The sequence below is a fragment of the Podarcis melisellensis genome (genome assembly GCF_964234715.1).
Source record: "Podarcis melisellensis genome assembly, chromosome: 3".
Lineage (NCBI taxonomy): Eukaryota > Metazoa > Chordata > Lepidosauria > Squamata > Lacertidae > Podarcis > Podarcis melisellensis.
The window spans coordinates 56,010,877-56,038,290 of record NC_138530.1 but is presented as its reverse complement, the minus strand read 5'-3'; the positions used below and the strand labels follow the sequence as shown (position 1 = coordinate 56,038,290).

Here is a 27,414-nt window from a genome sequence, read left to right as displayed (position 1 = left end):
CTCTCTGGCCTCGCATTGTAAACTTGGCCTCAGTAACATACAGCTGGTATGAACTTAGTGAAAGGCTAAGTTAGGGAAGAGCCAAAATACAGTACATGTCTAAGCACAGTCACATGCAAACTCAGAGATGGGAAGAAGGAGCAGATTTCTAGGGAAAGGACCTCTAGAAGGTAGGATTGAGAGTAAAAGTTGCCTTTCCCAGCCCCGATTGAAAATAAAATAGCAAGCAATGAAAAACACTGTGGAATTTCAAAAGACGTGCATCAGGAGGCTGGGTTTTTTACTGCAGCTTTCTTATACAGTCTTCAGAAATTATTCCATTAAACTGTTATGGGTGGTATTTAACTCAAAAGTTCCAGCTCACCTGTGAAAATTGCATGAGACTGAAATAGTGACTTTTCAGACTCATCATTTCAACTCTAAGAAATTTTGCGTGGAAAAATAGCCATGGATTAAGCAATTGAATAGTGTTTTGGTGGTTTTTTTTGTACAGAAAACTGCTGTTAGCAAGTAGACCTCTTAGTGTATACAGTCGCTCAAGCTTCACAACTTAAAAGCATTTAACTGCAGAAAGATTATTGTTGCCAGCAAAGGAGAGATAAAATCAAGGAGATTTTGTTGTACATGCTTTCTCTTGAAAGTTTTGCCCTAGCAAAGCTTTAATTATGAGAGCTGCAGATGTACTTTATACTTAATTAAATGTTCTTTTTTGTGCTATGTTATACATGTATAAGGTGGGTAAATTAGGGTGAAATCTTACTTAAGAATTTCTCCATGACTGCATATAGAATCAAGCTATCATTCAACAAAGCCCAAAATTTGCAAGTAAAATAATTATGACCTCTTCTTACAGGGGCAAATATAAATAAGTCTTCTCTCAGACAAGTATTGATTTACATCGAATAAGACTATTATTCTGGCCTGCCACTGCTCAGCCAAAATGGATCTCTATTTCATGCCTTGGTTCGCCATTTGAATAACAAGATGCTGGGTCAGATAAGCCTTTGGTCTGATCCCGTATGGCTTTTAATATCCTTTTAAAACATACATTTGCAACAAAAATAGAAAGTGTGGGAAATCATAATAAATAAAGTAAAGGTGAGAATGAGGAACCGTGATCACATCCTCCATCCTGCATAGCAATGAAACAGTTTATAAAAGAGGCTGACATAGCTTGTGGTGAAGGGGTTCTCTAAAACTACATTTGAGACTTAATTCCACCAGCTTGGTTAGAGAGACTGTATCACAGTAAGGTAATTGTACACTAATAGCATCCCTGTTCTGTCTCTTTGGCCCAACACCACAAAAATCCTTCAAACCCAATCTCAGTATGATTTCTTTACGGATGACAACCCACCCCCTCACTCTGTCCCTCTGAACTTGGCTAGTGCTGCATCAAGTACCCAAGTGGACACAGCTGGTTTTGCTCAGGCCATCTACCCATGTTTCAGTTGTACATGCCAAATTGGCCCCCCAGCCACTGTCAAATGAATGGTGGATGTTAATGTTAATGGTTGGCAGACCTCTCATTTAGCAACACCACCACCTGACCAGAGTCAGCCGGCCAGCACCCTCTGATTCTGAAATATCCTTGAGGGAGGCTACAGACGAGGGTAATTCTCCCAACCTACCCCACCCCACCATTGCATATCCACTACTTGTGAATATTGAGAGTAGCCCTACCTTCTTAAACTTTGGCTGAATTGTGCCCATTGTATCTACAGTTGTACCTTGGCTCCTGAACGCCTTGGGAATCAAATGTTCCGGCTCCCAAACGATCAAAAACCAGAAGTGAGTGTTCTGGTTTTTGAACAATTTTTTGGAAGCCGAATGTCTGGCACAGCTTTCACTATTGTTTCCGCCGTGCCTGCGCAATCGAAAACCGATCGGAAGCCGCACCTTGGTTTCTGAACATTTTGGAAGTCAAACGGACTTCTGCAACAAATTCTATTCAACTTCTGAGGTACGACTGTATAGTGTAGATCAATGTTCAGATAACTAATATGCAAAATTAAACTAGATAACTCTCCAGATCTGTATTTAATGCCCATTCTGTTTCACAACACACTTGTCTTTGAATCCATTGCTATTGATAGTATCTAATAGGTTGAGGATATTGCTCTTGGCTACTGTCATATAGTAAAAATTAAAGAATGATCAGCAGAAAATTTTACTGCCTTTTAAACAAAAATACTCAGTAATAGGGATTTGCTATTCACAACAATGTGGAAATAATTATATCCTATCATTAAAGAGAGCTGATATGTTTCAATATGTATGTGTGGTAAGTGAACATGGAACAGCTAGTCAATCTTGTTCTACTGTTTGGGGATAGATTTAGAATTCCCTATTCTCATCCTAAATGAAAATAAAAGTAATGTCTTTAATGAATTTGAAGAAAGTTTCCTTTTGAATTGAGTGTGGCCAGTTATCTAGCTTAAGTGTGACAAGATCCTATTGTGAATGGTTCCTTGGCAGACAAGTAACATTGCATATCACAAGGAGGAAATGCCAAAGCATTTTTGGCTGGTACAAGCAGAAAATGGGGCCAAATAGATGCTTCAGTGAGAATAACACTAAGGCCAGTTCACACAACCTTTTTAATGTCGTGAGGTATGGGTGAAATGATTATTCTCTGAGAGTGGCATGGGACTGGCAGCCCTCATGTTACTGCAGTAACATAATAATCTGTCTTGAATTCATGCAACATAGTGCCTGAGTGGTAAAGGCACCTGGAGTAATTTTGCATATTTTAATTCTATTCATCGGTTATGAAATCAAATGGAAAGCTCCATTGCAGAAGAGCATATCCTTCCCTCTGCATATATCCCACTGAGTGCTATCCTCCTGAAACTGAAACTCCTGAAACTCCTTTGCACTGTGTCCAATGGGACTTACTAATAAGTATGTTTTGGACTGCATTTAAGAGAGTGAAAGGCAATTATTGATGGTACTGGGCACACCATTTTTACAGGATCTATGGATCACAAAAATAAGCTCAACGTGATACAGGTTGAGATTATGAACATCCTTCCAAAAACTTCTGTTATGGTGTTAGCTTGCCATTTGACTTGTATCAAAGGACATTAAAAAACCCCTTTAATTATGTTTCATAAATGTGAGGATGCAGTAGGTTTGTTCAGAAGAAACTTGAATAATCACTGGGGTAAAATATAAATTAGGATGCCCAAACCTTTTCTTGAGAAAAGTGCATTAATCTACCTTCATGATGTTAATATATTTTGCAGAATCTCCAAAAGTTCACTGGGAAGAAGATGATTTTTCTGAGTTCTATGATTCAGAAATAACCTTGAAATTAATGGTGTCTCTAACTTGGTAGCTACCTGAATTTAACTTGATTGAATGTCAGAGTAGGTTGGGATTCTTTCAGTTTTACCTCATGTCTGTTCTCATGTTTTAATCTGCAGCAATCCTTTGAATTAAATAATACAAAGGCAAGGCAGGCATGTGCAATAGCTTTGTAAATGATCTCAATATAAAACAATTAACTATTAAAAGAGTAGACAAAGATACAGCTGTCTTGTCATTTAGTAAAAAAACCCATTGACTGAGGCATGAAAGCTTTTAACCAAGAAATAAATATTTTTTTCAATGAAGGACCTAATGATTGACATAAAATTGTCAAAGCAAAGTTTTAATAATGGCTGCTTACCCAGTCCTGGGGTAGGTGGCAGTTGTGACCTGTTGCGACCTAACCCCTGGGAGCAATGCTGGGCTGGACAACTGGCAGTTGGGAAATCCCCGTGCTGGCCTTGGAGTAGGGCAGGAGTTCCTGCCAGTCCCAGTTTTGAATTCCAGCCAATCATGCCAGTCCATGGTGGGGCAGGGCTCAGGAGTGAACCAGTGTGGAGCAGGCTCCACCACAGTCCACCCTCTGGATTTAAAAGACTGGCTGCCCTGACTTTGGGACTGCGGTCAGCCAAAGAGCACATCTCCCCATCCCTCCCTCCCTTTCACCCTTTGGGACCGTTTCTTCTTCTAAGTTATGTGATGAATGGCCTTGCTCTGGTTCTTTAATGGTTGCCGTATCCAGAGCTGGGACGGAATTTGCCTGCAAATAGATACGCCCTGTTTGCTGGCTTTGCCCTCCACATAGCAATGGTCACAACTTTAGCTGACGTAGGCACTGGGGTGGAATTCTTCCTTCAGCGGTATGGGAGGGCCATCCATGTAGACCTGCATCTTGTGATGGACCCATTAATCCCATGATCAACCTTTCATGCCTCAGCCTTCCACCAGGATGCTGGGAGGGATACATACCCAATGCCTAAACCAAATCCTACATATATCTGGAATATCTGGAATTGTGCCCAATTTCAAATCCCAGAACATTGTTCTTGTCTCATTTGTCCACCTTCCTAGACTAGGACTAGCTCCTGGGAAAGGGGTCGCTGCAAGTGGGATTGCAACATGTACTCTTGGAAACGGTGAAGCATTTGTTGTTGTTTAGTTGTTTAGTCATGTCCGACTTACATATTTCTGAAATGAGTTTGCTTCTAGGCTATTCTTGTTTTGGAGCCCCAATTTGGCCCAGTAGGCCTTGTAAAAGTTCCTAATACACAAACAACAATTTGCAGAGGAGAGGGGGGGGGGGAAACCTTAACTCAAATTTAACAGGACTTTTAAAAACAAATTTCCCAAGTTCAATGGTTGAGAGGTTTTAACACTGGATGCCCTTACTTCAGTGGAAGAAAACTGAACTTTTCTCTACAGACTTTACAGGCCAATGTAGCTCATGTGTATTATATGTTTTAAAGTTCATTTCTCTCCTCGGCATTCTGCTGCTTCAGTCTCCCTCTGCTGAGGCTTTTCTATTTTAGTTCACAAGGTCCCGTGACCCTGTCAGCCAATAACAGAACAACAGAAGCAATGGAAACTTCTTTCTGAAATAAAAGTAAGTCAAAATAACTCAGCTTTTTCACGTTCTGCTCTTCCTCAGAATCACTTTTGTTTACTGCTGTTTTTATTTTCAGCATGTTAAACACAACTCATGGTGCCCAGGGGAGTAATTAAAAAGTTTCTTCAAACTGTGTTTTCATAACGTCACTTTTATTTATGGTGTGTCTTCGGTATATTGCAGTGTGACTGATCCTTCAAAAGAGCAACCAAATTGAAGGAATGCCTGTCAGAAGCTGAATAACTTGCACATAAATGCAGATTTCATCCTTATTTTTCTAAAACTGGTCCAGTAATTCAACAGTTACTATTCAGTGAGGATTTGTGTGCCAGGTCTCTCCCCAGTTTTCTCTCTGACCCATTCAGGAGCAAGGAACGAAAGTATTATTTAAAAAGTCACATGTTCTAGCCATGACAAATTGCACATAAAACAGCAGTTTTTAAGCTGTTATCATGGATTGCAGTACTATTAATCTTAAGTGGTTTCAAGATTTTAACCTGAATTAAATAGTTAGCACACTTAAGAAAATATTAAATAAGTAAAATGAAAATGAATCCAGCAGGATTTGGGATGACATAACTTTTATGTTCATGGGATTCATTTGTATCCAGGATGAACATAAAATGTGCATACTGTACAGGAAACAGTGAATGTATACAACATATCTGGAATTAGGGCTACATCTTCAGATTAGAGGTGTTGTCTTTTACTAAAATATTCTATAAATATTTTAGTGACAAATACCCCAGTGTATTAAGAACGAGCCTTTGTGAAGTGCTATGTTTGTTTCCCTGAGTAATATGTGGTAGTTAACTCCCCCCCCCCCCCCCGTAATAGGACAGAAACTGTGATATTGGATTGGCATCTCTGTGTGAAAACAGAAAGCTTTCCAAGTTACACAGATTTCTACTCTTAGATAGTAATAAGATATGGTCCAGTTTTAGCCATATAAAGAGAGTGATTTTTTAAAAAAGAACTATGTGGCAATTTAATAATTTAAGGTCAATGCCATCTTAATCACATAACATTTAGCAGATGTTACTAGTAATTAACTGAATCATTGTGTATTTAAAGTAACACATAAAATATTGTTTTTCAGTTGACCTGTTTCTTTTATTAAAAATAGCACTATAGTTTAAACCCATAGACCATAATTATCTTACAGATTTAAACTGTAGTAATTCCCTCCTCCCTGGGAATTGCAGTTCTACCAGAAGTGATTACAATTAAAGTGGTGTGTGTGTGTGTGTGTGTGTGTGTGTGTGTGTGTACAATCCGTGCATCAATACAGGATCACAACTTCAGAAGAACCTAAGAAGTTGCCTTGTACCGAGTTAGACCATTGATACATCTGGCTAAGTATAGTGTACAAACTAAACGTAATGTTAATTGTATGGATGCAGTTAATGCGCATATGTTAAAATATGTAAATAGCAGCCATGGGAAATCAGAGCAGCCTATCTGGGGATTGGGTGGGGACAGGGGGAGCTTCTCAGTGGTCAGAGGATTTAGTGCATTATGCACCAAGAACCACTCCCCTGTCAATGCCTTTAGAAATGTCAAGCAGAACACAGAGACAGAGCTTCATGAAAAATTAGATAGAGAATAACAAACTTTGATACAGTATAATATAGAATATTATAATCTCAAGTTTTAAAATATTTTCATTATTCTACCTAAACGTAGCATCTAGAGCATTGTGCAAAACAACCTAATATCCAGTATGTGCATCCATGATACTGGAAATGATCTCCAGAACCCCAAATCACATTTTGTTTTAGCGTATAGCTTATTGTGATTTTTTTTTAAATGAACTTGACTAAGTCTGCTGGTAACCATATTCCCAGATATTTCGATATTTTTTATAACCAAGGAATTTTTAAAATAGCTTTTGGAAGATGTTTTGTTCTCATTGAAATGCTGTGTTGAGGAGTGCTAGACTTCAAATTGGTAGCCAGTATAGTTGAGCTAGGACAGGAGTAGGGAATGGGTGACTATCGATTTCAGTTTCTCTCAGTTTCTCATTTTCCCAGTCTTAAAGTTCATTTCAGCATTGCGCACTAACCACAGTTTTTGAACCATCTTCATAGGCTGCCCAGCATAGGAGATTACTAGATGGATGACTCTGCCCAAATACCAACCAAATTCCAAACCCAGCTCTGTTCTCTTTTGGTGGAGAACTGTTTGGCTGTCCCCTCATATAATAAAATAAGAACAAAATAAGTGAAAAAATAATGAGAAGAGAAGGAGTGACACTTTCTTCATTAGCAGACTTTCAAAGTCATACCAGTGCATGAAAGGTGGTCATAAGACTAAGAACTTACAGTTTGCAAATCCGTAGGCAGAAGGAACAGAGTTAGCAGTAATGTGTCAGAACCATAATATTGATATCCTAGAATACAAATAGGAGGGGTTTTTTTTTAAATGTTAATAAGTTCGATCAATAAAGCCTCTGACTTTTTAATCCACTTTCTAGCTCCCTCTGAAGTGATGAAAGGCAGTCAGGTAGCAAGATATGTGCTGTAAGAATAGCTTGATTTTAACTATTCCCCCATGCAGTGCCTGTAACCCAGACCCAGCAGGCATGTAACTTGCAAAAACCAAAAACTGAATCTGTTCTGAAACAGATAATTATTTTCATTATTCAATCTGAGTGAAATTCATGCATGAAGTTAGTTATGCTTTTGAGCCTTTTTTTATTCTCAAGTAAAGACAAAGAGGCCTTTATAGTTTCATATTTGTGTGCTTTGAAAGAAGAAAGAACATATTCATATAGAAAATAATCAGACGTGATTGCTGAAAAAAGCAGATATAAACTTTAAATTTTTAATCTTACTAAAACTAATTCTATGTTGAAGTACCATGCAAGTTCCAAACAAGCAATTTACCTTCCTCTTTCTATCACTTGCCTTTTCCAGTGCTGACAGCAGTATACAACATAAAAACAACTACAAAGTCACCCAGTAAATTAACAATAATACAAAGTTAACAAGTAGGGTTCCACAATACTGTCCAACTAAGTAGCCAAAAATCTTCAAACAGAGGGCCTTACAGAACAGCCTGAAGCTCAGGTAGATGGGAGGAGCCTCCCTAGCTCAAATGTTCTTCAATAACACCAGGGCAACCTGATGCATCACTCACATGTAGGGCATGGATTGAAGGAGGACCATGCTTTCAGCTCCACCCCCGACTTGGGTTGGGGAGTTGATTTTCAAACAACTGCACATTGAGCACAGTTGTCTGCATGAGAATCATTTAACTCATTGTCTTGTTAGCTTAATTTAAAATAGATTTTGCTGGGATGAAAAGCAGAAGAACACTGAGTAAGACTAATAAAACTTTGAAGGGAAATAATAGGTTCCTAGGGATCTGTAACAAAACCGCTACATTCTGACAGAATCGTAAATCATCTAGAAAGCAGGAAGATAATGAGGGAATGTGTAAATCTTCAGATGAAACCTGTTACTGAAGTATGTTATAAGTGAGAGTAAAAGTTGAAGACTTAGTAGCATAGCTGCCAGCTGTCAGTGATACCTCAGCGTTGTAAATGGAGATGCTAGGAAAAATGCTTAGTGGTGTAGTTGCCAGTGTGGTTGCACATGAAACTAAGTAAGGCGCACTGTAAAAGGAATCATATCCGTTTTTGTCTGTGGAATTTGTGTGCAATTTATTTTTGGTGGATAAATGAGTTCATTTCCTCACTTAACTGTACAGTAACACTAGCTTCAATCTATGTCTGGTTATGAAAAGCTATACAGATTCTATATAATAAAGGAGAAAGAAGAGCCTTGCTTCAGACCTGAGTAAATTGCTCCAGAAGAAAAGCTTCTTTTCCCCTTAAAAAAGCATAGAGCCCCAGGAGAGCTTAGCTTTAGTGCTGAAGAGAAGGCACACTCACTGACTGCTTCAGATGAGTGGCTCACAACACTGTCCAGTATACTTTGGACAGTACACTTTGACTATAGCTCTTTTATGACCCACATTTTGTGACCACATCTTAAGCATTGCTAAAATACTTTGCTGAAATAGAGTTATGGCACTACCAACACCACCATACTTTAATGTTACTTTCTGTATTATGGTGCTATAGTGCTAGAATGCTCATTTTAAAAGAAAATTAACTTTCCAGTTACCACCATTTTAGCAGCATGGATAATGATGGTTAAAAAGATTTCTATTTTCTGTAAAAATTATGTTATAGCATGCATGCATGCATGCATGCATGCAAACATATATTTGTATGCCACCTTTCCATGGTTAAAACCATGTTCAAGGAGGCTGACGACATGTAAAAAAAACCACGATTACAAACAACAAAAATAGTCATAAACCATCAATAAAACATCAAAAGTAAACAAATGGAACAATTTCCACATAAATCATAATAAGATATAAAATAAAGATACAAAAAGTTAATATCAATAACAGCAACAACCCACCCTCAGCGAAACCCTCTAAACAATACCCCAGCCCAAGGGTCTGTTCTGTAAACACCCCCCCAGGCCAGGTGAAAAAAGGACTGCCAGGCAGGTAACAGCTCTTCAAGGACTCACAGCCAAGATGGTCTTGACTTATAGCCAGCATGGTTGTGTTATAGCACTATACCTTCCTTTCATTAAAATGTAAATAGCTGGAAAAGCATTTTAGCAATAACTAAAAGATCACTTCATTAAAAAGGAGGTTGTCTTAAAAATGGTACCTGCCCCAGAGTACCAAAGTCAGACTTCTGCCACCTGAGGGGGAATTTTTTTTAAAAGAACCACAAGGAAAAAACCAAGATGACAATGACTGCATGATGACATTGTGTGGATGCCATGTAAAAAGTGAGTGAAAAGCACCTAATGTGGAGCAGTCTCTGTTCTTGTAAATATGGTTTTTAAGCAGGGAATTGCTTGTGGGAAGCAAGTTGTTGTTGTTTAGTCGTTTAGTTGTGACCCCATGGACCAGAGCACGCCAGGCACTCCTGTCTTCCACTGCCTCCCGCAGTGGGAAGCAAGTATCGTTGTAATAATTGCCTATATATATCAGCAGCACCTTTATGATTATATATTGCCTTTTTTCACTTTATGTTAACAAACAAATCTAAAAATGTTGCAAAACTGTTCTAGTTTCCTTGCATGACTCACTGAAGCTAAGGCAATGGAAGCCCACAACAAATATGTATTACCGCCTTTGAATTCCTTCTGGAGTAGTTTTATAGATTTGGCCAGAGATTAAAGAGAGTTAGAAAAAGGTACAAGTTATGCCACAGGCAATGATGGCTGACGCTATCACCTTTCTCTATCTCTATCATTCTGCCCCAAGTCTTTGTGTCAGTCTATTTAGTTTATTTCTTTACTACATCTGGTACGTTGTCTTAAGTCAGGTCCAGTTGGAAGTCTATTTCTTTCTCAATCCATTTTCCCAGAATCTGGGGTACAGTACTGGCTTCTCTCATGGGTTTTTGAGGACGAATGAAATAACGGTGCTACAGTATGCTGGAAATAAAGTTGCAGAAGTTTGGATAATGATGAGACATTTAGACGAGAGTTATGCTAACTCTCATGGTAATTACCACTTAATAGGAATCAATTGCTGGAAGTAAGAACTGGAATGCAAAATTTTGAATTTGCTCACATAACATAGTAACAGAATATCACAATTGTAGCTGTGGCTGAGACTATGAACTGTTGACATGTATGTTGCCTTGCCTGTTTACCTTGCTCCGAGATGGTCTTGAGTTTACTTTTTATGTTGTTGCAATTCTGTGGTTTTTAAAGTCTAATTTGTAGGGGCAACTTTCAGTTGCTGAGGTCCAGGTTTGTATGCTTGACCTTGTCCATCATTGTTCATCAAATTCTAACAAAGTGATTGTCTGGTTGGATCCAGGAAATGAGAGTGGGACCAGTTTCTTTTAATGGAGACAGTGATTTGGCCTCTGATGAAAAACCTAACCTGGATCCAGAAGAGGTTAGCAATAGACCGGTATCTAACCTTCCTTGATAGTAGTTGCTGAAGGGTGGTTGTTGGGCAACTCTATATACTTTTGGACAAAGCTGATTTCTAGATTCTTTTTAATTTGGAGTAGGTTTTGGAACTGAAACTGCCTTGAACAACCAGCAGAATGGCATGTATTGAGGGAAAGGCAGGGAGAGTGTGGCCTTGTTAATTTTCTTAGACTTCTTAGTGGCCTTTGATACTGCTGATCATGTTGGGCAGGCTTTCTGAGTTGTGATTGGTGGCACTGCTTTGTAGTGGTTCACTTTTAATTGGAGACTAACCCCTTGAAGATTCTATTTCTGGGTCCCATCTTTCCCCCTCATGATGTTTAACATCTATATGAAACAAATGGGTGGAATCATCTGAACATACGAGACTCAATCTGTACCAGTGTTTCTCAAACAGTGGGCTCAGACCCATCGCTAGGCCTTGGGCCACGTTCTGGTAGAGCTCAGTGCCACAGCCTCTCCAGCGCTTCCTAACTTGCCTGCCCCCCACGCTATGTGTGATGGGCAAAGGTGGTCAGTTTACAAATGAGTTCAGTAGAGTAGGCATTACAGTACATTCCTCCTCTGAGGTAAAAGGGCCAGAAAAGATAAAAGATGAATAGCTATCATCATTATCATCAACAAATAAATTGGAAATAGAATAGATGAGTGTAAGAGAAGAAAATTATTATAGGAGGAAGCAGTAGTGGCTGGTGGGGCTGCATTGCTCCTGGCTTACTGGGAGGGAACTATCCCAGTTGAGCTCACAATAAGATGAGGTAATATGAATAACCAATAGCATCCCTTATATTCCTAAAGTTGTTGGCTCTGGCTACAAATAGCCAACGAAGTCTCATCTGTTTACTCTAGCTTGGCACCTCAGTCTGAGTAACTTGTTGGTTATGAACACGATGGTTAACTCCTACACTGACGAGTTAGTCAGTCACTACTAATGATATTGTGTTGAACAAGAGGTCTGACAAAATGATTTTTCAGTAGCTTGTCACTTTCAGCTCAGTAGATCCATGACTAGACAGACATAAGAGAAAATTTTAGAAAATTTTCAAGCGGCTTTAGGAAAAAAGACGAAAACGTCTTGCGAAGCAAGCCCATAGGGAAATTTGTCTTGCGAAGCGACGCAAAAACCGAAAAACCCTTTCGTCTTGCGCGTTTTTCGTTTTGCGAGGCATTCATCTTGCGGGGCACCACTGTATCAACCAAGCAACGCCCTTCGCCAAATATGACAGGTTTTGACACAGTTTTCCTTCTTAGATCAGATCTGCTACATAAGTTGATATTGTGATCTACCATGGGAGGGGTGTCTCTTTAAATGGAGCTTATAAATGCTTTAAAAAAAATAATGAAATAAATAAATAAATAAATAAATAAATAAATAAATAAAATGGATGGATGGATTAATACAAAAAACAGTGAGCTTATGTTCTATTTTGGAGGATATAATTAACAAAGAAACAAAGAGGTAATAGCAGCTTTCTTTCTTCTAATGGTAGCTGTGTTGTTTAGGTAGCAATAAAATTTTTAATAGAATTTAACTTCCATTTAACTGCATAATATAGGCTTGAGAATTCCTGGCACCTCCTGGGCTGGTTCCCCTCCCTGATAGGGGCCTCTTCCCCTTGCCACTCTCATAAATAGCCAGTCACCAGCCCTCTGCTTCTGGGCAGAAGGAGAAAGCTATGCAAGTGGAGACTATTAATCTGTTCCCTTGCTTTTGTCACTCTTAATAAGCTAGACATGAGCGGGTGAACAGGCAAGGGAAGAATAAGAATAGGGCTAGACGTCTGACAGTTGGAGTATGAGCCTCAGTCCTGTGATGTCAATGCCATACCCTCCAACCGTTATAACAGGACATTCCTGAAATTACAGAAGCCATCCCAGCTTCTGATTTGATCCTGGAGTGTCCCAGGGATGCGCTGGCCCTTGCAGTGGTGCCGTGCTCTTGCAAGAGTCAGCTAACTCGTGTAAGCCGCACTCTGGTGTAAGCCAGCTGACTCGCCTCCTGATTTTCATCAAGGGAATGTTGGAGGGTATTCAACTCCTGATACTGGGTCTACATCTACATACAGTGGTACCTACGGTTATGAACTTAATCCATTCCAGAGGTCCGTTCGTAACCAGAAACCACTTGTAACATGAGGCACACTTCTGCTAATGGCACCTCCTGCTGTTGCCGCGCCACCAGAGTGCGATCTCTGCTCGCATCCCGGGGCAAAGTTCGCAACAAGGGGCATCTACTTCTGGGTTAGCGGAGCACGTAACCCGAAGAATTTGTAAGGGGGACAGTTCGCAACACGAGGTACCACTGTATTTTGCCAAGTGATGTGCAACCTATGCAGTCCTATGCATGTTTTCTCAGAAGTTCCTCTTCATCCAATGGGGAATACTCTCAAGTAATTAAGAATGGGTTTTTCTCCCATTCCTCCTTTGCCTCCGTCCTCCAGCTGTTGTGGATGATCAAGGGACCCATTGGTGCAGCAATAATGTGCTGCTGAGGTCTCTTTCTCTTTCTCTTTCTCCTTCTCCTTCTCTCTCTCTCTCTCTCTCTCTCTCTCTCTCTCTCTCTCTCTCTCTCTCTCTCTCTCTCTTTCTCTCCTCCAGTGGAACAGTCCCCAGTGGATCTCAGTTGCTCTCCTTCATGGAAGGATAAGTCTGGATCTACCCCATATAATTGATAACTATTTTTCTGCACTGCCATGCGGCTCACAAGTATTGCTTAAGAAACAGCAACTAATAAAATACACTAAAAGAAAAGCATCAGAATGACAGTAGCAATAGCTAATGGAGCTGTTCTCAGCATTTTCCCACAAATGAAAAAGCAAGGCCTTTCCACAATTTGGGTGTCCCAGCTCACAAGGCCTTATTTCTCATACCCACCCCCCAATCCCCAAGTCTGTGGCCAGAGAGAATGCTCTCAAAGGGAAAGCAATGTTCTTGGGCACATTCACATTGAAAGGATTTGCACAAAATGCCCCCCTCCTGCCAGTTTTGCTGTTTTAATCAATTCCATTTCCTTTTGGAGGTTGTCAGGTCATTGTATGTGCTTTCTAATAACTGTATGTCTGAATAGTCATACTATATGTAATTAATCCTTGTAAATTGGCAATAGTTTTGTCAATGTGAGCCAGAAATGACTTTCAGACTGTTGTCTGAACTCAACGTTTTCTAGGGGTTTGGGCAGAATAGTTCACACTTTGTCCTGTTGCGCTTTCAAATACAGTGGTACCTTGGTTTAAGAACAGTCCTGTTTAGAATTTGGTTTACGAACTCTGCAAAACCAGAAGTAGCATCCCGATTTGTGAACTTTACCTCAGTCTATGAATGGAATCTGAACAGTGGAATGGCACTGGTGGTGGGAGGTCTCATTAGGGAAAGCGCACCTCAGTTTAAGAACAGTTTCGGTTTAAGAACGCACTTCCGGAATGGATTAAGTTCGTAATCCGAGGTACCACCGTATGAAATGTGAAAAACTGGGAATGGAAACGAAGTAGGCAGCTGTGATGTTATTGTTGCAAAGCTCAGAAAGGCTTCGATGCAAGTCTCTTTTTATTTTAATCTGAATGTTTGTGGTTGGGAGTGGTTGAGATAAATGACTTGGGGCTCATCTTGAGGCTTAGGGCAGTGTTTCTGAAGTAATTATTTATTATATTAATTTGGCTTTCCCAAAAGTATAATAAATCCCAGAAAGTACTTTGCAGTATGTTTATCTTTACGCAGTGCCAAGCCATGTTCTTATCCTCATAAGAAACCATTCTATTTGTGTTTGAGTTTGCAAATTCTGACCTGAAGCAAAATTACCCTTTTCAATAGGAAATGAAGACATGCTCCCTCTACTTCAGGATGAGAAGTAAAATACAGTTTCATGGCCTGGGCAAGAACATTAAAAGCAATATCCTGGCCAACAGTTTGCTTACTCAGTATATTGCTCTTTTCCTAATTCACCAAACTGGATTATTTTTCGTTCAGAACTGCTGTGTCATGTTGCTATGTTCTATGCCAGTCATACTGAATTTCAAGGAGGTGTCTGTGCATACAGTAATACACCTATATATAGATTTTAAAACATCAGGAAATTAGCAACACTACAATCAATTTTTATTATTTTGTTAACACCTCATTTTCTTAAGCAGCCTTCCTGTCAACAATGAATTCCTTGTGGAACTGTTCATGGTCATTCTCACAGCAGCAGGGTAGACACTTCTAAAGGGAAAGCTCTACTTCTAATTAACAACGCTTGAAGGGTTTGATTTCTGCAAATTCCTGTGTAAGCTATCCTGATTTGCAGCTCCTTAACTAAGGTGTGGATTAGAACATAATTATCTTTATGATTTCACCCTTCTCCAGATATTGTGATACGGTTCTTGGCTCAGAAAACATACAAAAATGTGTTAAATTGAGTAGTTTAGGAAATTGTTCAGAAATGCATATGTTGAGATAAAAATACATATTCAAATACTATTTTGTGATAAAGTTGGATTTATATGTAGATGTTTTTAAAGAATCCAGAACAAACTTAGGAGTGATCACGTGAAAAATTTACACAGACTGGAGATGGATCTGCTCATTTTCAATTCTTTTTGCAATGATGCTAGGTACAATTAAAAATAATACTTTTAGATATAATAATTTTTTGAGCTTTTTTTCTTTATAACATGAAGGGCATACTTATGTATGATGCCTTTAAAAAAAGTGGCTTTTACCAGTTTTATGAAATGACAAAATGTGTAAGGTTTTGTTAAAAATAGCATATAAACGATTATTCTAGCTATAACGGGCTTCCTTTTCTTCAACTAAGAGTTATAAAACCAGGGAATATTAAAGAAGATTCTAGCTATCATTTTTAAAAGTAGAACTACATATTATGGGAGACACAAAGCTGCAGACAAAAATGATGAGCTTGTGCCAAGTTATTCTCTTCCGTAATGTGGGAAACATGTGAATATTTGTAGAGAGAGAATTTGGGCCAAAAGTGAAATGAAATGAAATGAAATGTGGCAGGACTCAGTGTTGGCCTGGACACATCCAATAACCAAAATAACAAAAAACTAGACAAAGCAAATGGCCAAGGCAGTGCTTTTTGTCTTGGAATACAAATTACAGCATGCCATTGGTCAGTTCACAGTTGACTGTGCGCCTTAAGTGATAGTTTTTGCAAAGTAATCAAGGGTTCAAGCATTCCAACAAGACAGTGGGCAAATTCTAGGCATCTTGAGTAAAAAAAAAAAATATGTTGGATATTGGACAAGCTGAAATGATGATGATATAAGGAACCTCTAATGACCTGTATGAAATAGGTTTGTGGAATCAGTCCATTTTGAAGTTCAGAGGATGAAATCTTGCCAAATGCCCCATTATTGTAAAAATAGCCATAATAGTATGAAGGTTTCCTCCCTCAATAGCAAGAGTTCTTACGATGATCTGCTGGCTCTTATGGAACAGTGCAGTTACATTTTTAAATGTTTCCCCTATGACTACAAGTTTGGAGCATTTGTTTTTAATGCGAGTTGAAATGAATACAGTAGATAACACAAGATCACTCTTACTGTTTTTAAAATGGGGTCATCATCCATTTCAAATAGACGAGGCAAATCAGGTTTTATCCTTCAGGAAACACAAAAATCTCAAGGGCCTGATGACTGCACCCATTTAAAATTGTACTTGAGAGCTGTGAATGAGGGACATTGTTAAGTAAATGTAACCACTGCTTTCTGTATGACATGCTTTTAAATATTTTTAAATACAACCATTGTATTTTCCCTAGTAAAATATTTTAATAGTGTAAAAGCTAGAGACATGTGAACCTAAGTCCTGTGAGAAATTTCACCATGATTTATCTATTATTTTTTAAAAAGATCATCAGAAATACCAGTGGCTTAAGTGATTTCTGCCTTATTCCTTCAGTTATTGTTAAGGAGATTATTAGCTTGATTCTGCCTCTCAAAATATCCATGGCCATATTAGAAATGTGAATGTTTTAACATTTCAAATTCTAAGAACCAGATATAAAATAGAAACCATCCTGTCTGTGCTTTGTGTGCCACAGAAATGTCAAATACAAGCCAAAAAGATATGGGTCTAAAAGGGAAATGTGCCATTCAGAATTGTGACCCAGCAACCCAGCAAAAGAAGTGAGAATGTGAAGCTGAAATGGCATTAGGAAGCATAACATATGCTGATTTGATATTATCTTTATAATTTTACCTGTAAATCTGTTAATCTAGGGCAGAGGTGGGGGACTCAGGGACCAAATGTGGCCTTCCCGTCGTCTTTGTGGCCCTCAGAAGTCTTCCCAATCCACATATCATCTCAGGCCACACCCCTTCTTGGTCCTACATTATACTTGGAGTGTTTTTGCCTGACTTTCCACTATGACATGAACCATGGAACAAACCATAAAACAGGCAGACAGCGCAATCCCTTCCTGAGCCAACCAGCAGGGTTTAATTTGGTCTCACATCTCACTCCAACACCTTTCTATCTCCATGCCTTAGTAAAGTGGCTGGCATTGGCTTTCACACAAACACTGCTAGGACACTTTAAAAATTAAGTAACGAAGCAGTTTTAAATAACTGAACTGAAACAACAGTGAATTTTGTCTCCAAATGGTTGCGATAATGACAAAAGAGTGTTTGTCCTTCTGAGCCAAGAGAAGTTTGGCAATTTACAGTAAGTTATCTCATCTGCATTCTAGCCTTTAATTTGATCACGTGGTTTGTCACCATGAGAAGAATTTTCCAGACTAGATATTTTCTTCAGAAGCAGTACTGCAAAATGACATGTTATTTCTTACCGATTGAGTGGATCGCATCTCTTATGTGGTAGATCAACAGTGCCACTCCAAGGATAATGGCAGTTGACAGGGACTATAATACTGATTTAGAATTAGTGCACAAATAAAGGGATTCTTGCTTTGGGCAATATTACTAAGTAAACTGAATAGAAGGAAAACCTGATGTTGGAAAGGGCAAATGGGAGTTACACAGCTTGTAGTTTTACTTTTTTTCTATTTGCTGTGATCTGTTATTATGGTGTTATGTTGCAAAGTTTTTATTTCTGGGAACAAAAACAGTGCCACAGGCAACAAAGAGGCTGCTATGTATCCAAGCATCCAAATAGCCCTTGAAGGGAAAATGGGAATTTCAAATAGCCAACCAATTAGTTTTTTTCTTGTTTGGTAATCTAAATCTCCTGAAATAACCAAATGTGTTTCTTTTTTGACGTAAGTACCCTTTACAAACTACAGTCATACCTCTAGTTGCGTTCAGGTTGTGGATTTTCGGGTTGTGAATGCGGCAAACCGCACGCACAGAAGCATTCTGCATGCTTCGTGCATGCGCAGGAGCACTCTATTGCATCATGCGCAGAAGTGTTGCTCTACTTACGGACTTTTCGGGGTGCAAATGGCACCCTGGAATGGATCGCGTCCATAAGTAGAGGTACCACTGTATAGTATTAGAAGTTTCTTCTAAATTGTTCGACCTTGCCAGATTTTTTCCCGGAGATTAACCTTACAATAAAGTTTCTCAATACGCTTGAGATGCCAGCCTTACATCCCCAGGGAAATTCCCAGGTAAAACTTGTGCACTTGTCATCCTATATTGATCTTCTAAGAGAGCCCTATTGATTTCAGGAAAGTATACATAGGATCGCAACCTTGATGTGTTTAATGTTGGAGACATTCAACCACAAGGCAATTATTACTGCCATATGTATGTGTTATACATTTGATTACACCTAAGCTGACTGGATGGCAATAAGAGTAATTTTCCATTAGCTAAATTTAGAAGACTCAACACTCATAAAGTTAAGCAACTGGTGTATGTGTTACTATGAGTCTGTAGCCTTGATAACATCAGAAAGAAAAGGTAACACTGAAAATTGCTTTCCATTGCTATAAATACTCCTGGAAACGGACCTTGAGCAGTGATGATTCTGCAAGGTTGATTTCCTGTGCCTGTGTCTTTAGGGCAAGGAAGTTTTGTTTACAATTACAAATCTTTTTAAAAGTTATTTAAATAGATTGAATATCAATGTTCTTTTGTGCCCATCAAATACGTGCTTTTCCCACTTTGCTAGTTTCTGAGTCCCACAAAATGTATTTGGGTTAACTCACCAGAAAATTGAGCCAGAAGAGGTGAGCTTTTGGGCTCCAGGGTTAGCAAAGAATTAGATTAGTACCTATCTAATATCCCTCTGTGGATTGCTACAGAGTGTGATCTGCAGCCGCAGGCTGTGTGGTAGTATGTAAGGTAAAGGTAAAGGACCCCAGGAAGGTTAAGTCCAATCAAAGGCAACTGTGGGGTTGTGGTACTCATCTCACTTTCAGGCCGAGGGCTTACCCTCACTTTCAGGCTGTGTTTGTCCACAGACAACTTTCCGGATCATGTGGCCAGCATGACTAAACTGCTTCTGGCACAGCAGAATACCGTGACAGAAACTAGAGCACACAGAAACGCCATTTACCCTCCCGCCGCGGCGGTACCTATTTATCTACTTACACAGGCATGCTTTCGAACTGCTAGGTTGGCAGGAGCTGGGACAGAGCAATTGGAGATCACTCTGTCACAGGGATTTGAACTGCCGACCTTCTGATTAGCAAGCCCAAGAGTCTCAGTGGTTTAGACCACAGCGCCATCCGTCTCCCATACATACTGCGTAGTGGTATGTATGAGTTAGTAAACCCTTTGGTAATGGATGAGATCAAGTGTGCTCCATTGGGTAGTGTTTAGAATTTAGGTGTCGAGTAGTCAAATTCAGATGACCTCCTCAATGCTTCACCACAGCTTCATTTCTTCATTTCTAAAATGACATAATTGGCCTTGCTCTCAAGAGATGTGGCAGAGAATGATAAGCATTGCAAATCATTTTGCACATGAGCAAAATGTTAGGAAAATGATTAATATCAACTCCTCTTCTTTAGCAGATTTTGGGCAACTAGGAAATGAAAAGTACAGACCGAATGTAAGAAAAGTAGGAAAATGCTGTTCTGCGTTGTCAGGATTTTCATTGCCTCTTGCTCAGTTACTGTCTCATATACTTGAAGTGATGAACAGTTCTCCTTTCTTTCTTCACCAGATCATTGATGCTAACTCCTACTTTATAACAGCTGCAAGCATTCTGTGCCTGCTTTTTTAATATAAAAAGTAGAGAACCTATCTAAAAAGCCCAGCTAGCTCCAACATGCTGTTCAAGGCTTTTTGTGAGGGACTAAAAGAAATAATCTTCCTTTCCTCCTGAAAAAGATGTTATATTTCACTTCCAAAACAAAACCCACTCCTGTAAATTGCCAGCTGAGTTCATGGGGTATTACTTCTAGGGAAAAAAACATCCAAGAGGAAAAGAAGTGTGTGCAACTGTTGGTTTGAGCAGCTAGGAAAAGCAAAATGGGTTTTCTTTCTTTTCTTTTTACAACAGAAATTTTTAATTAAACTGCCAATGCTTTAAACAAATGGCTCAGTGATAAAACTACTTACTCCTTTTCCATTACTTGTTTAATTTACATGGTGCTCTGTGGATTTTTGCTTCACAGAATGAAATGGACATATACAGGCTAAATCAATATTTCATGTGGCATTCTGGCATCAGCTACTTCTTAAGCAAAACATAAAGTAGTCCCTGGCCAAAGATGCTGTTTAACTGTGTGGCAAACATCAGCTGGAAAATTACAGAATTTGGCCTCCAGCAGGGATATCCAGTACATCCTGAATCCTGCTAATCCCAAACTTACTTTAGAAAGAAAGTTTATAGTTCTCTTACTTGGGTAAAGGCAACATAAGCTGACAAATGTGTATTTCTACTGAATTTTAGGCTTTGCAGGGTGGTCCTGGAAGTCTCTGTATAGAAGCAATTCAGTATGTAAAAAGTGGGTGTTTTTAAGAGGTGAAATAAATGAAATGATACGTGTTGTGCACATGTGATAAAGAGACTTCAACCAGGGACATTGCTAAGTATGTAAAGGACTGAGGCAGAGGCGCATGACACAGTAAGAAGTTAGGGATTATAGATCAAACGTTGCTTACCTCTCAACCATTTTTAGTTCAAAACATGACCCTAGCCTTTGATCAGATTATTAGGCTCTCAATATGTCACAGACTTGGGGAAGACTGTTGCTTTGTGATATCACACAGCTAATAAGCGCAAGAGACAGGTCTGCTTACCCCCTTTGGGGGTGTGGCAGTGTTGCAGGAGCCATTGCCTCCCCCCCCCCCCCGATGTTGGAGAGTTGGGACGCAAGGGGCTATCCTGAGCCGGAGATTCGGCTCCGCTCTCTTCTCTTTGGCAGTCACTCGTAGCCAAGTAAGATTGCCTTCCATGAACATGGTCTTAACAGTGAATCCGTAAGGGACTGTGGAGGCCAGGTCTGGATCCACACGTCCTTCCACAGTGGGGACAAAGATTTCTGGGTGGGAGTTGATCATAGTGAGGGTTTGCCAAACGTGCCTTCATCTTAGCATGTATCTCCCTTTTGTCCTGAGTTCTAGCATCTTAAAAGTCGATGACACCTTTGGTAAAGACTGTTCTCCAGTTGGAGCATTCTCAGGCCAGTGTTTCCCAGTTGTTAGTGTTTATATTACTTTTTTTTTTAGATTTGTCTTTAAATCTCTTTTGTTGACCACCGGCATTGCACTTTCCATTTTTAAGTTTGGAGTAGAGTAGTTGCTTTGGAAGGCAATCATCAGGCATCCGCACAACATGACCAGTCCTACGAAGTACCTGAAGGATTCATTGGCAATAAAAGTTGGGGTCCTGGCTAGATCCAATTGGTGCTCTGTGTCTGCCACAGAGCCTTTATGAGAGCTTTGGCCTGTTCGTATCCCATGCTGAGTAGAAACCTGGAGAGATGTTAGTTGCCACAGCCATTTTCTATGTGGTTTGAAAATCATCATTCATAGTTAGTGGGGGAAGGCCAAGGGGAAAATAAAGATAGTCTGTTGGCATTCCTAAAGTCTGCTGGGATCTCCTCTCTTTTCCATAATTTTTAATGAGCTTGTGTTGTGTAAGTTCAATTCCTCCCACTTTGAAGACTTCGGCAGGTATCCCACCAGGTCTGCTGGCTTTGTTGTTTTTCATTTGGTTAATAGCTGTACACAACTCTCCCAGATTTGGAGAATACAGCAAGCTCATCTCTAATTTGTTTTTGTGGAATTTGTGAGAGGACCTCAGCAGCTACAGGGGAGTTGTGGTTAAGGAGATGCTGGTAATGTTCTTTCCAGTGCAATGCAATAGCTTCTTTGTCTTTTAGAAGTTTGGTACCGTCTGTGGAGTGTAGGGGCATATGCCATGATTTATTGGCCCATAGAGCCAGCTCCACATCAGCCTGCTGAATTGGCCAATGACAGGCAGGCTCAGAGGCCAGGGCATACTCTGGGGGTGGGCTTGATGGAGCAATCAGGCTTCCCTCAGGTCTGCTCCCAGGGGATTTAAAACTATCCATGCTGACCTCCGATACCCAGCTCTCCTTTCTTGGATCAATCCACCCACCCACTCTTATTATTATTGCATTTCACATACTGATTTGGCTTTGCTATGGTAACAGTGGTCACCATATTAGCAGGGCCAGGTAGGAATTTGCCTATCAGGCAAATTGGTTATGGCCTGGAGTTTTTGCCTACCTCATAGCAATCATTACAACTTGGGCAGTTTAGGCATTGGGTAACCTTAGTCTTGGATGGGGGGGATTGTATCCTTTTCTTCCCCTCCATAAATAGGGTATCCTGATAAAGGGATCCAGGAAGGAGTTGCTTCTGTCCATATGCACAGATGGGGGCTTGGGCCTCAGCATTCCTCTAGGCGGCGATCCCTGTAGGGATCCCCCTATTTGATGTAAGACATAGGAATCACCACTGCCGGGTTGACCCTTGATGTCATTTCTGGCAGGCATTTCCATTTCTTAATATTTAATGGAGTTATCTGTTTAAATCCTTCAATCTTAAACCAGAACACACCATGTTTCACAGCTTAACCGCCTTTAATGTTTGTACCTGAACATGTTCTACCCTGACTTCTGTAATGCTGTTTATTTAATCTATGAGGCAATAGATAAAAATGAAATTCCACTGTCAGCCAATTTATGGGTTGTTGATTTGAGAATTTCTATTAGTCCACAGTAAGATTGTGTATGTGTGTAAAAAAAAAATACCAGGCGTGGGGTGATTGTGCAAAGCTCTAATTCTCTTGAGTCTGCATTTCCCTCTGAATATTTTTTCTTTCCAGGATATTCTTTTTTAATTTGAGAATAAAGATTAAACATTTTCAGGAGAAAACTATTCATACTATGATATGACAAATATTGGTCTCCTGCTGTGATCAGCACTCCATATAATCTGGGCTGAAATACAACATTTTGAACAATATGAAAGGAAATCAATGTGTCATTCATTCTGAAAAATAATAAAACTTCTGCAATGCCTCAATATTTTATTTTCCCTTAAGCATAAGCATATTTGTTATAGTAAAACAGTGAAGAAACAGGAGCATCAACAAACAACAGAAATGATTTGGGGGTTTTTTTCATTGGAGGCAATTGCACAGGCCATCTGTTGAATTTAAACTGGTCCCCGTCTCACTTCTAGTGCCTAAATGATTTAGCGGTTTAATTTGCTTGTTTTGTGAAAAATTCCCTTTTTGGCAGGCAAATATGCCACCATAGATTTGTGAAAGTGGCTGAAATTATAATGAAAGTATTCTTCAACCTTGGCTCCCAAGTAGTTGTTGGCATCCTCAGACAAGTCATCCAATGATCAGGAATAATGGGAGTTGTAGTATAAAATATGGGGAACCAGCCTACATCACTACAGGTCTCAAACTGTAGTGACTAAAGGAAAACTGCTTACAGCATGAGTCATTAATCCCCCCCCCCAAAAAATCTATGGGTAGAATTGTTTTTTGGGGGGTTATTAATCAAATTCATAAACTCTGCTGCTTTTCACAATTTAGTCAAATCACTCATTCATTTATCTCGGGGGACAATAGAGGCATGCATCTTGGGGTGAGGTCAAACTGTTGGAAGGTTGCAGCATCTGCTGTGGCTGTAGAGAAGAACTTTATTGACCAGGGGCTGCCCTGCTTAAGGTGGGCAGTAGCTGACCAATGAGGCATGATGGCTTTTTAAAAACAGTAGCTAAGGAAGCTTTCACAAAACGGGGCCCAGCACCCCCTAATTCAAGTACCTCAATCAAAACATGTCTCTTAAAACTACAGAGCCATGCTACTTAGTGTTTCAGTGGGATAACACAAGGCCAATGAGCATGTTACGTAAAATCAAAATCAGAACTTGTGGCCCTTCAGAATATGGTTGGACTCCAAATCCCATCATCCCTGATCATAGGCCATGCTAACTGGGGCTGATGTGAGTTGGAATCCAACAACTTTTGGAGGTTTATGGGTTCACCATCCCTGTATTTATCTAGCTGCTGTGCTGTGCCTGGTCAAATGTTCTGATTTTATGGTTAATTTTAACATGTATGATCTTTTCATCTTTTTAATAGCTTCATTGCATACCACTTAGAAACCATGGTTTTAAGCAGTATATAAATTGTTGAAATAAATACATTAAAAATAGCAATAGGGAAGGAAGGAAGGAAGGAAGGAAGGAAGGAAGGAAGGAAGGAAGGAAGGAAGATTTTAGGTGAGGGAAACAGCGCAGCACCCAATCCAGATGGCTTTTTCTTCATAACAGAAGTGGCTATCTTAATCACACTTTTCAAAATGTGTGTTTAATGTAATGTGTTGTTTGGCCCATAGCATGATGCTTTCTGCTAGCTGAAGGATGCAGTAGAAAATTCATTAGAGGAATTAATTAGGGTTGTATCCACCAGAGTTCTCATTATTGCAAGGACTTCCACTTCACAATGGGATGAGTTTTCCTGCATGCACCCTGCACCCCCATCTGCTCCAGGGGGTTGGGGGAACCCCTAGAACATTTTTTTTAGGGGGGGCATAGGGACATGCAGGGAGAGGGAGATGAAATTCCATTGCACAGGCAGAAGTCATTCAGGTGACTTTGTTGGATGCATGTTTGGTATGGCTACAATGCATGGTATAGTTGCATTATTTTGTGTCCTTTGAACCAAGAATATCCACTTGGATGCAATAAAGTAATAGAATTGTCAGAGGTGGGGGAGGGTCCAGTAGGCCATCTAGTCCAATATCCTGCTAAATGTTGGGTTATCCAGAGTTAGATGACTCCCAGCACACATCTGCCCAGCCTCTGCTTGAAGATCTCCAGTGCTGGAGAGCACACCACCCATCTACTGGTTCCATTGTCAAACTGCTCGAAACTTCTAGAGGTTTCTCCTAATAGAATTTATTCTCAAATAAGTATTCATGGAATTGTGATCTTTCATGGTTGGTAATGAGGGCATGCACCATCTGTTCCATCAACTAAAAGAATCCTTTCACCTGAATCCTTTTTGCCCTTTACAGACGTGGTACAGTTGCCATGCAAAGCTTCTACACTGCAGATGTAATGTACAGAGCAGTTGGTCATGATGACGGTCATCATCACTGAAGGAGGCCATGTTTACACTCGATATTGCCAGTGACATCTGATGTGGTGTAGAAATGAGAGCTAACACATTATGGATGAAAATGGTTCCATGTAGAGTCTATTTCAAGTAGTCTGCACATGGCAATAATAATATGTATCCAAAACCAAGTGTGATGGTGAGATTGTTGCTATTCTGCAAATAGTTCACATTTAATACAAATACAAAATTCAAACAATTGAACACAACTTTCAAAAAATGAATGCAACAAAATCCTACCAAGGGTAGGCATCCTCCAAATGTCAGAGGTAGCAGGAGCAACTCCTCTATACAGAGCTGTCAGGCAGGGTGTGGGAAGGACAGGATAAGTGGGAAACCTTTCCCCCCCATACTAAACCTTTGTTTTATCCCCACAGTGGCAAGATGCTTTAGCTCCAGCTTAGGTACTGTAAAACTGTCCACACCACATGTCCTCATGGATAAAACAGCATGGAGCAATTAACAATCCAACCTGATATGAATTCTGTGGATAGTCTGTGTGTGTAAGGATAGACAAATTGGTCTATTTCTAGTCTGCATCACTTTCAAATTTTCATCACCATTTTGTTCTGCTTCTACAAATAAAAAAATCTGCAAATTACATCTCCACAAATATTCATGCTGAGATTTGTATTTATACCATGTTGTTCTCTCAAAATATGCATTTTAAAATATAGATACATTTTTGGAGCCAGTAACAGTCCACATGAGGAAATTTGGGTAACTAAATATGGCTGAGGGATGCCACTCAGATCAGAATATGTTAAGATTAGCAGAGATAAAGCATTGCTATTTGTGGGTTGAGAACAGATTTATTAGTATTTTAACCATCTATATCCCTCTGATATACTACTTTAGGGTTGTTGCTAGTGTCCCTCCCTTCCCACTGCAGTTAATGGGAAGGAATTAACAATGCCATCTTCAAGACAGGTGTAGATTTAGGTCTTTGTTGGGGGTTCTGGGAATGAGGAGGCATATCATCCTGTAGATACATGGTCTCCCCTGACACTCCCCATTTACAGCTCCACTGCTGGTAACACAGCAACAATAGCAGAGCCTTTTTTCTGCTGTACTGAGGTGTGTGCCAAATCCCTCTCTTCACTTGTGGACCTCCCTCTCCACCAGCAGAGGGGGAAATCTGTTTTTCTATATTTTAGGAATATTTCTTCCTTACTTCCCTGTATAATTTGATTTTAAAAGTCATTTTAAAAATACCTGATTTGAAATTAAAATTATTTATTAACTTTTAAGGCATTTGTTACCTAAAAGGGATATCACGTAATTGTAACTACAGCGCCATTTTTGGTCTTCTTCCGTCTTCATGGCATGATCCCAACCAGTCAGTTACCATGTAGTGCACCTAATAATGTTTTGGCATTATTGAGCAAATCAGACTGCAACCAACAAAGTCACTGAATCTAAAAACTCTCCCATTGACTTTGAATTGGGAGAAAAGAAAGAGAAGAAATGAGTCCCTATGTTTCAGGCAACTAGTTGATGTTGACTTGCTGTGCTACTGGTTTCATTTTCTGCCCATGTTATTGTGCTAAGATTCGTTTCTTTTTTACCTGTTTACTTGCACCCTTGCACTTTTGTACCCCTTCATAAAGGTGCTGAGTTGAGCATCCCAAAAGAATAAACATGTTTTATGGGAATTACAAAGTATGGAGTCATTTAAGTTAAGCACAAGTAATTGTTAGCAAGCTTTTCTGTTACACATTTTGATCCAAGTTGTGGCTACTGGCAGTAGAGCCATTTCCTCTTTCTCTCGTTTGGGAGGAGCAAGAGTGTAACTGCAGATAAATAGTAACATCCATAATAATTCATCAGTGCACATACAGCTTTTAAAACCTAAGAAGAATGCTACCAAGACAAATGGAGTAGAGCTGTCAGACATCATAAAATAGCATTGTAGACAATTTTTTCTAGACTTCTTTTTTATGTTTTTACTAGTCCTGCCCGCCTGCCTGCTCATATGTATTTTAGT

The 27,414-nt window shown here is 39.6% G+C and overlaps 1 protein-coding gene across 3 annotated transcripts in view; it reads left to right on the top strand.

The window, feature by feature from the left end:
* Nucleotides 1-27,414, top strand: part of ESR1 (estrogen receptor 1) — a 195,081-nt gene that overhangs the window by 29,923 nt on the left and 137,744 nt on the right. The window contains exon 2 of one of the 3 annotated variants that reach the window (XM_081905167.1): nt 4,850-4,915. The exons of the other annotated variants lie outside the window; for them this stretch is intronic. The gene's annotated coding sequence lies outside the window, so the exon portion shown is untranslated. The remainder of the gene's footprint in view (nt 1-4,849; nt 4,916-27,414) is intronic. 3 annotated transcript variants of the gene reach the window in all.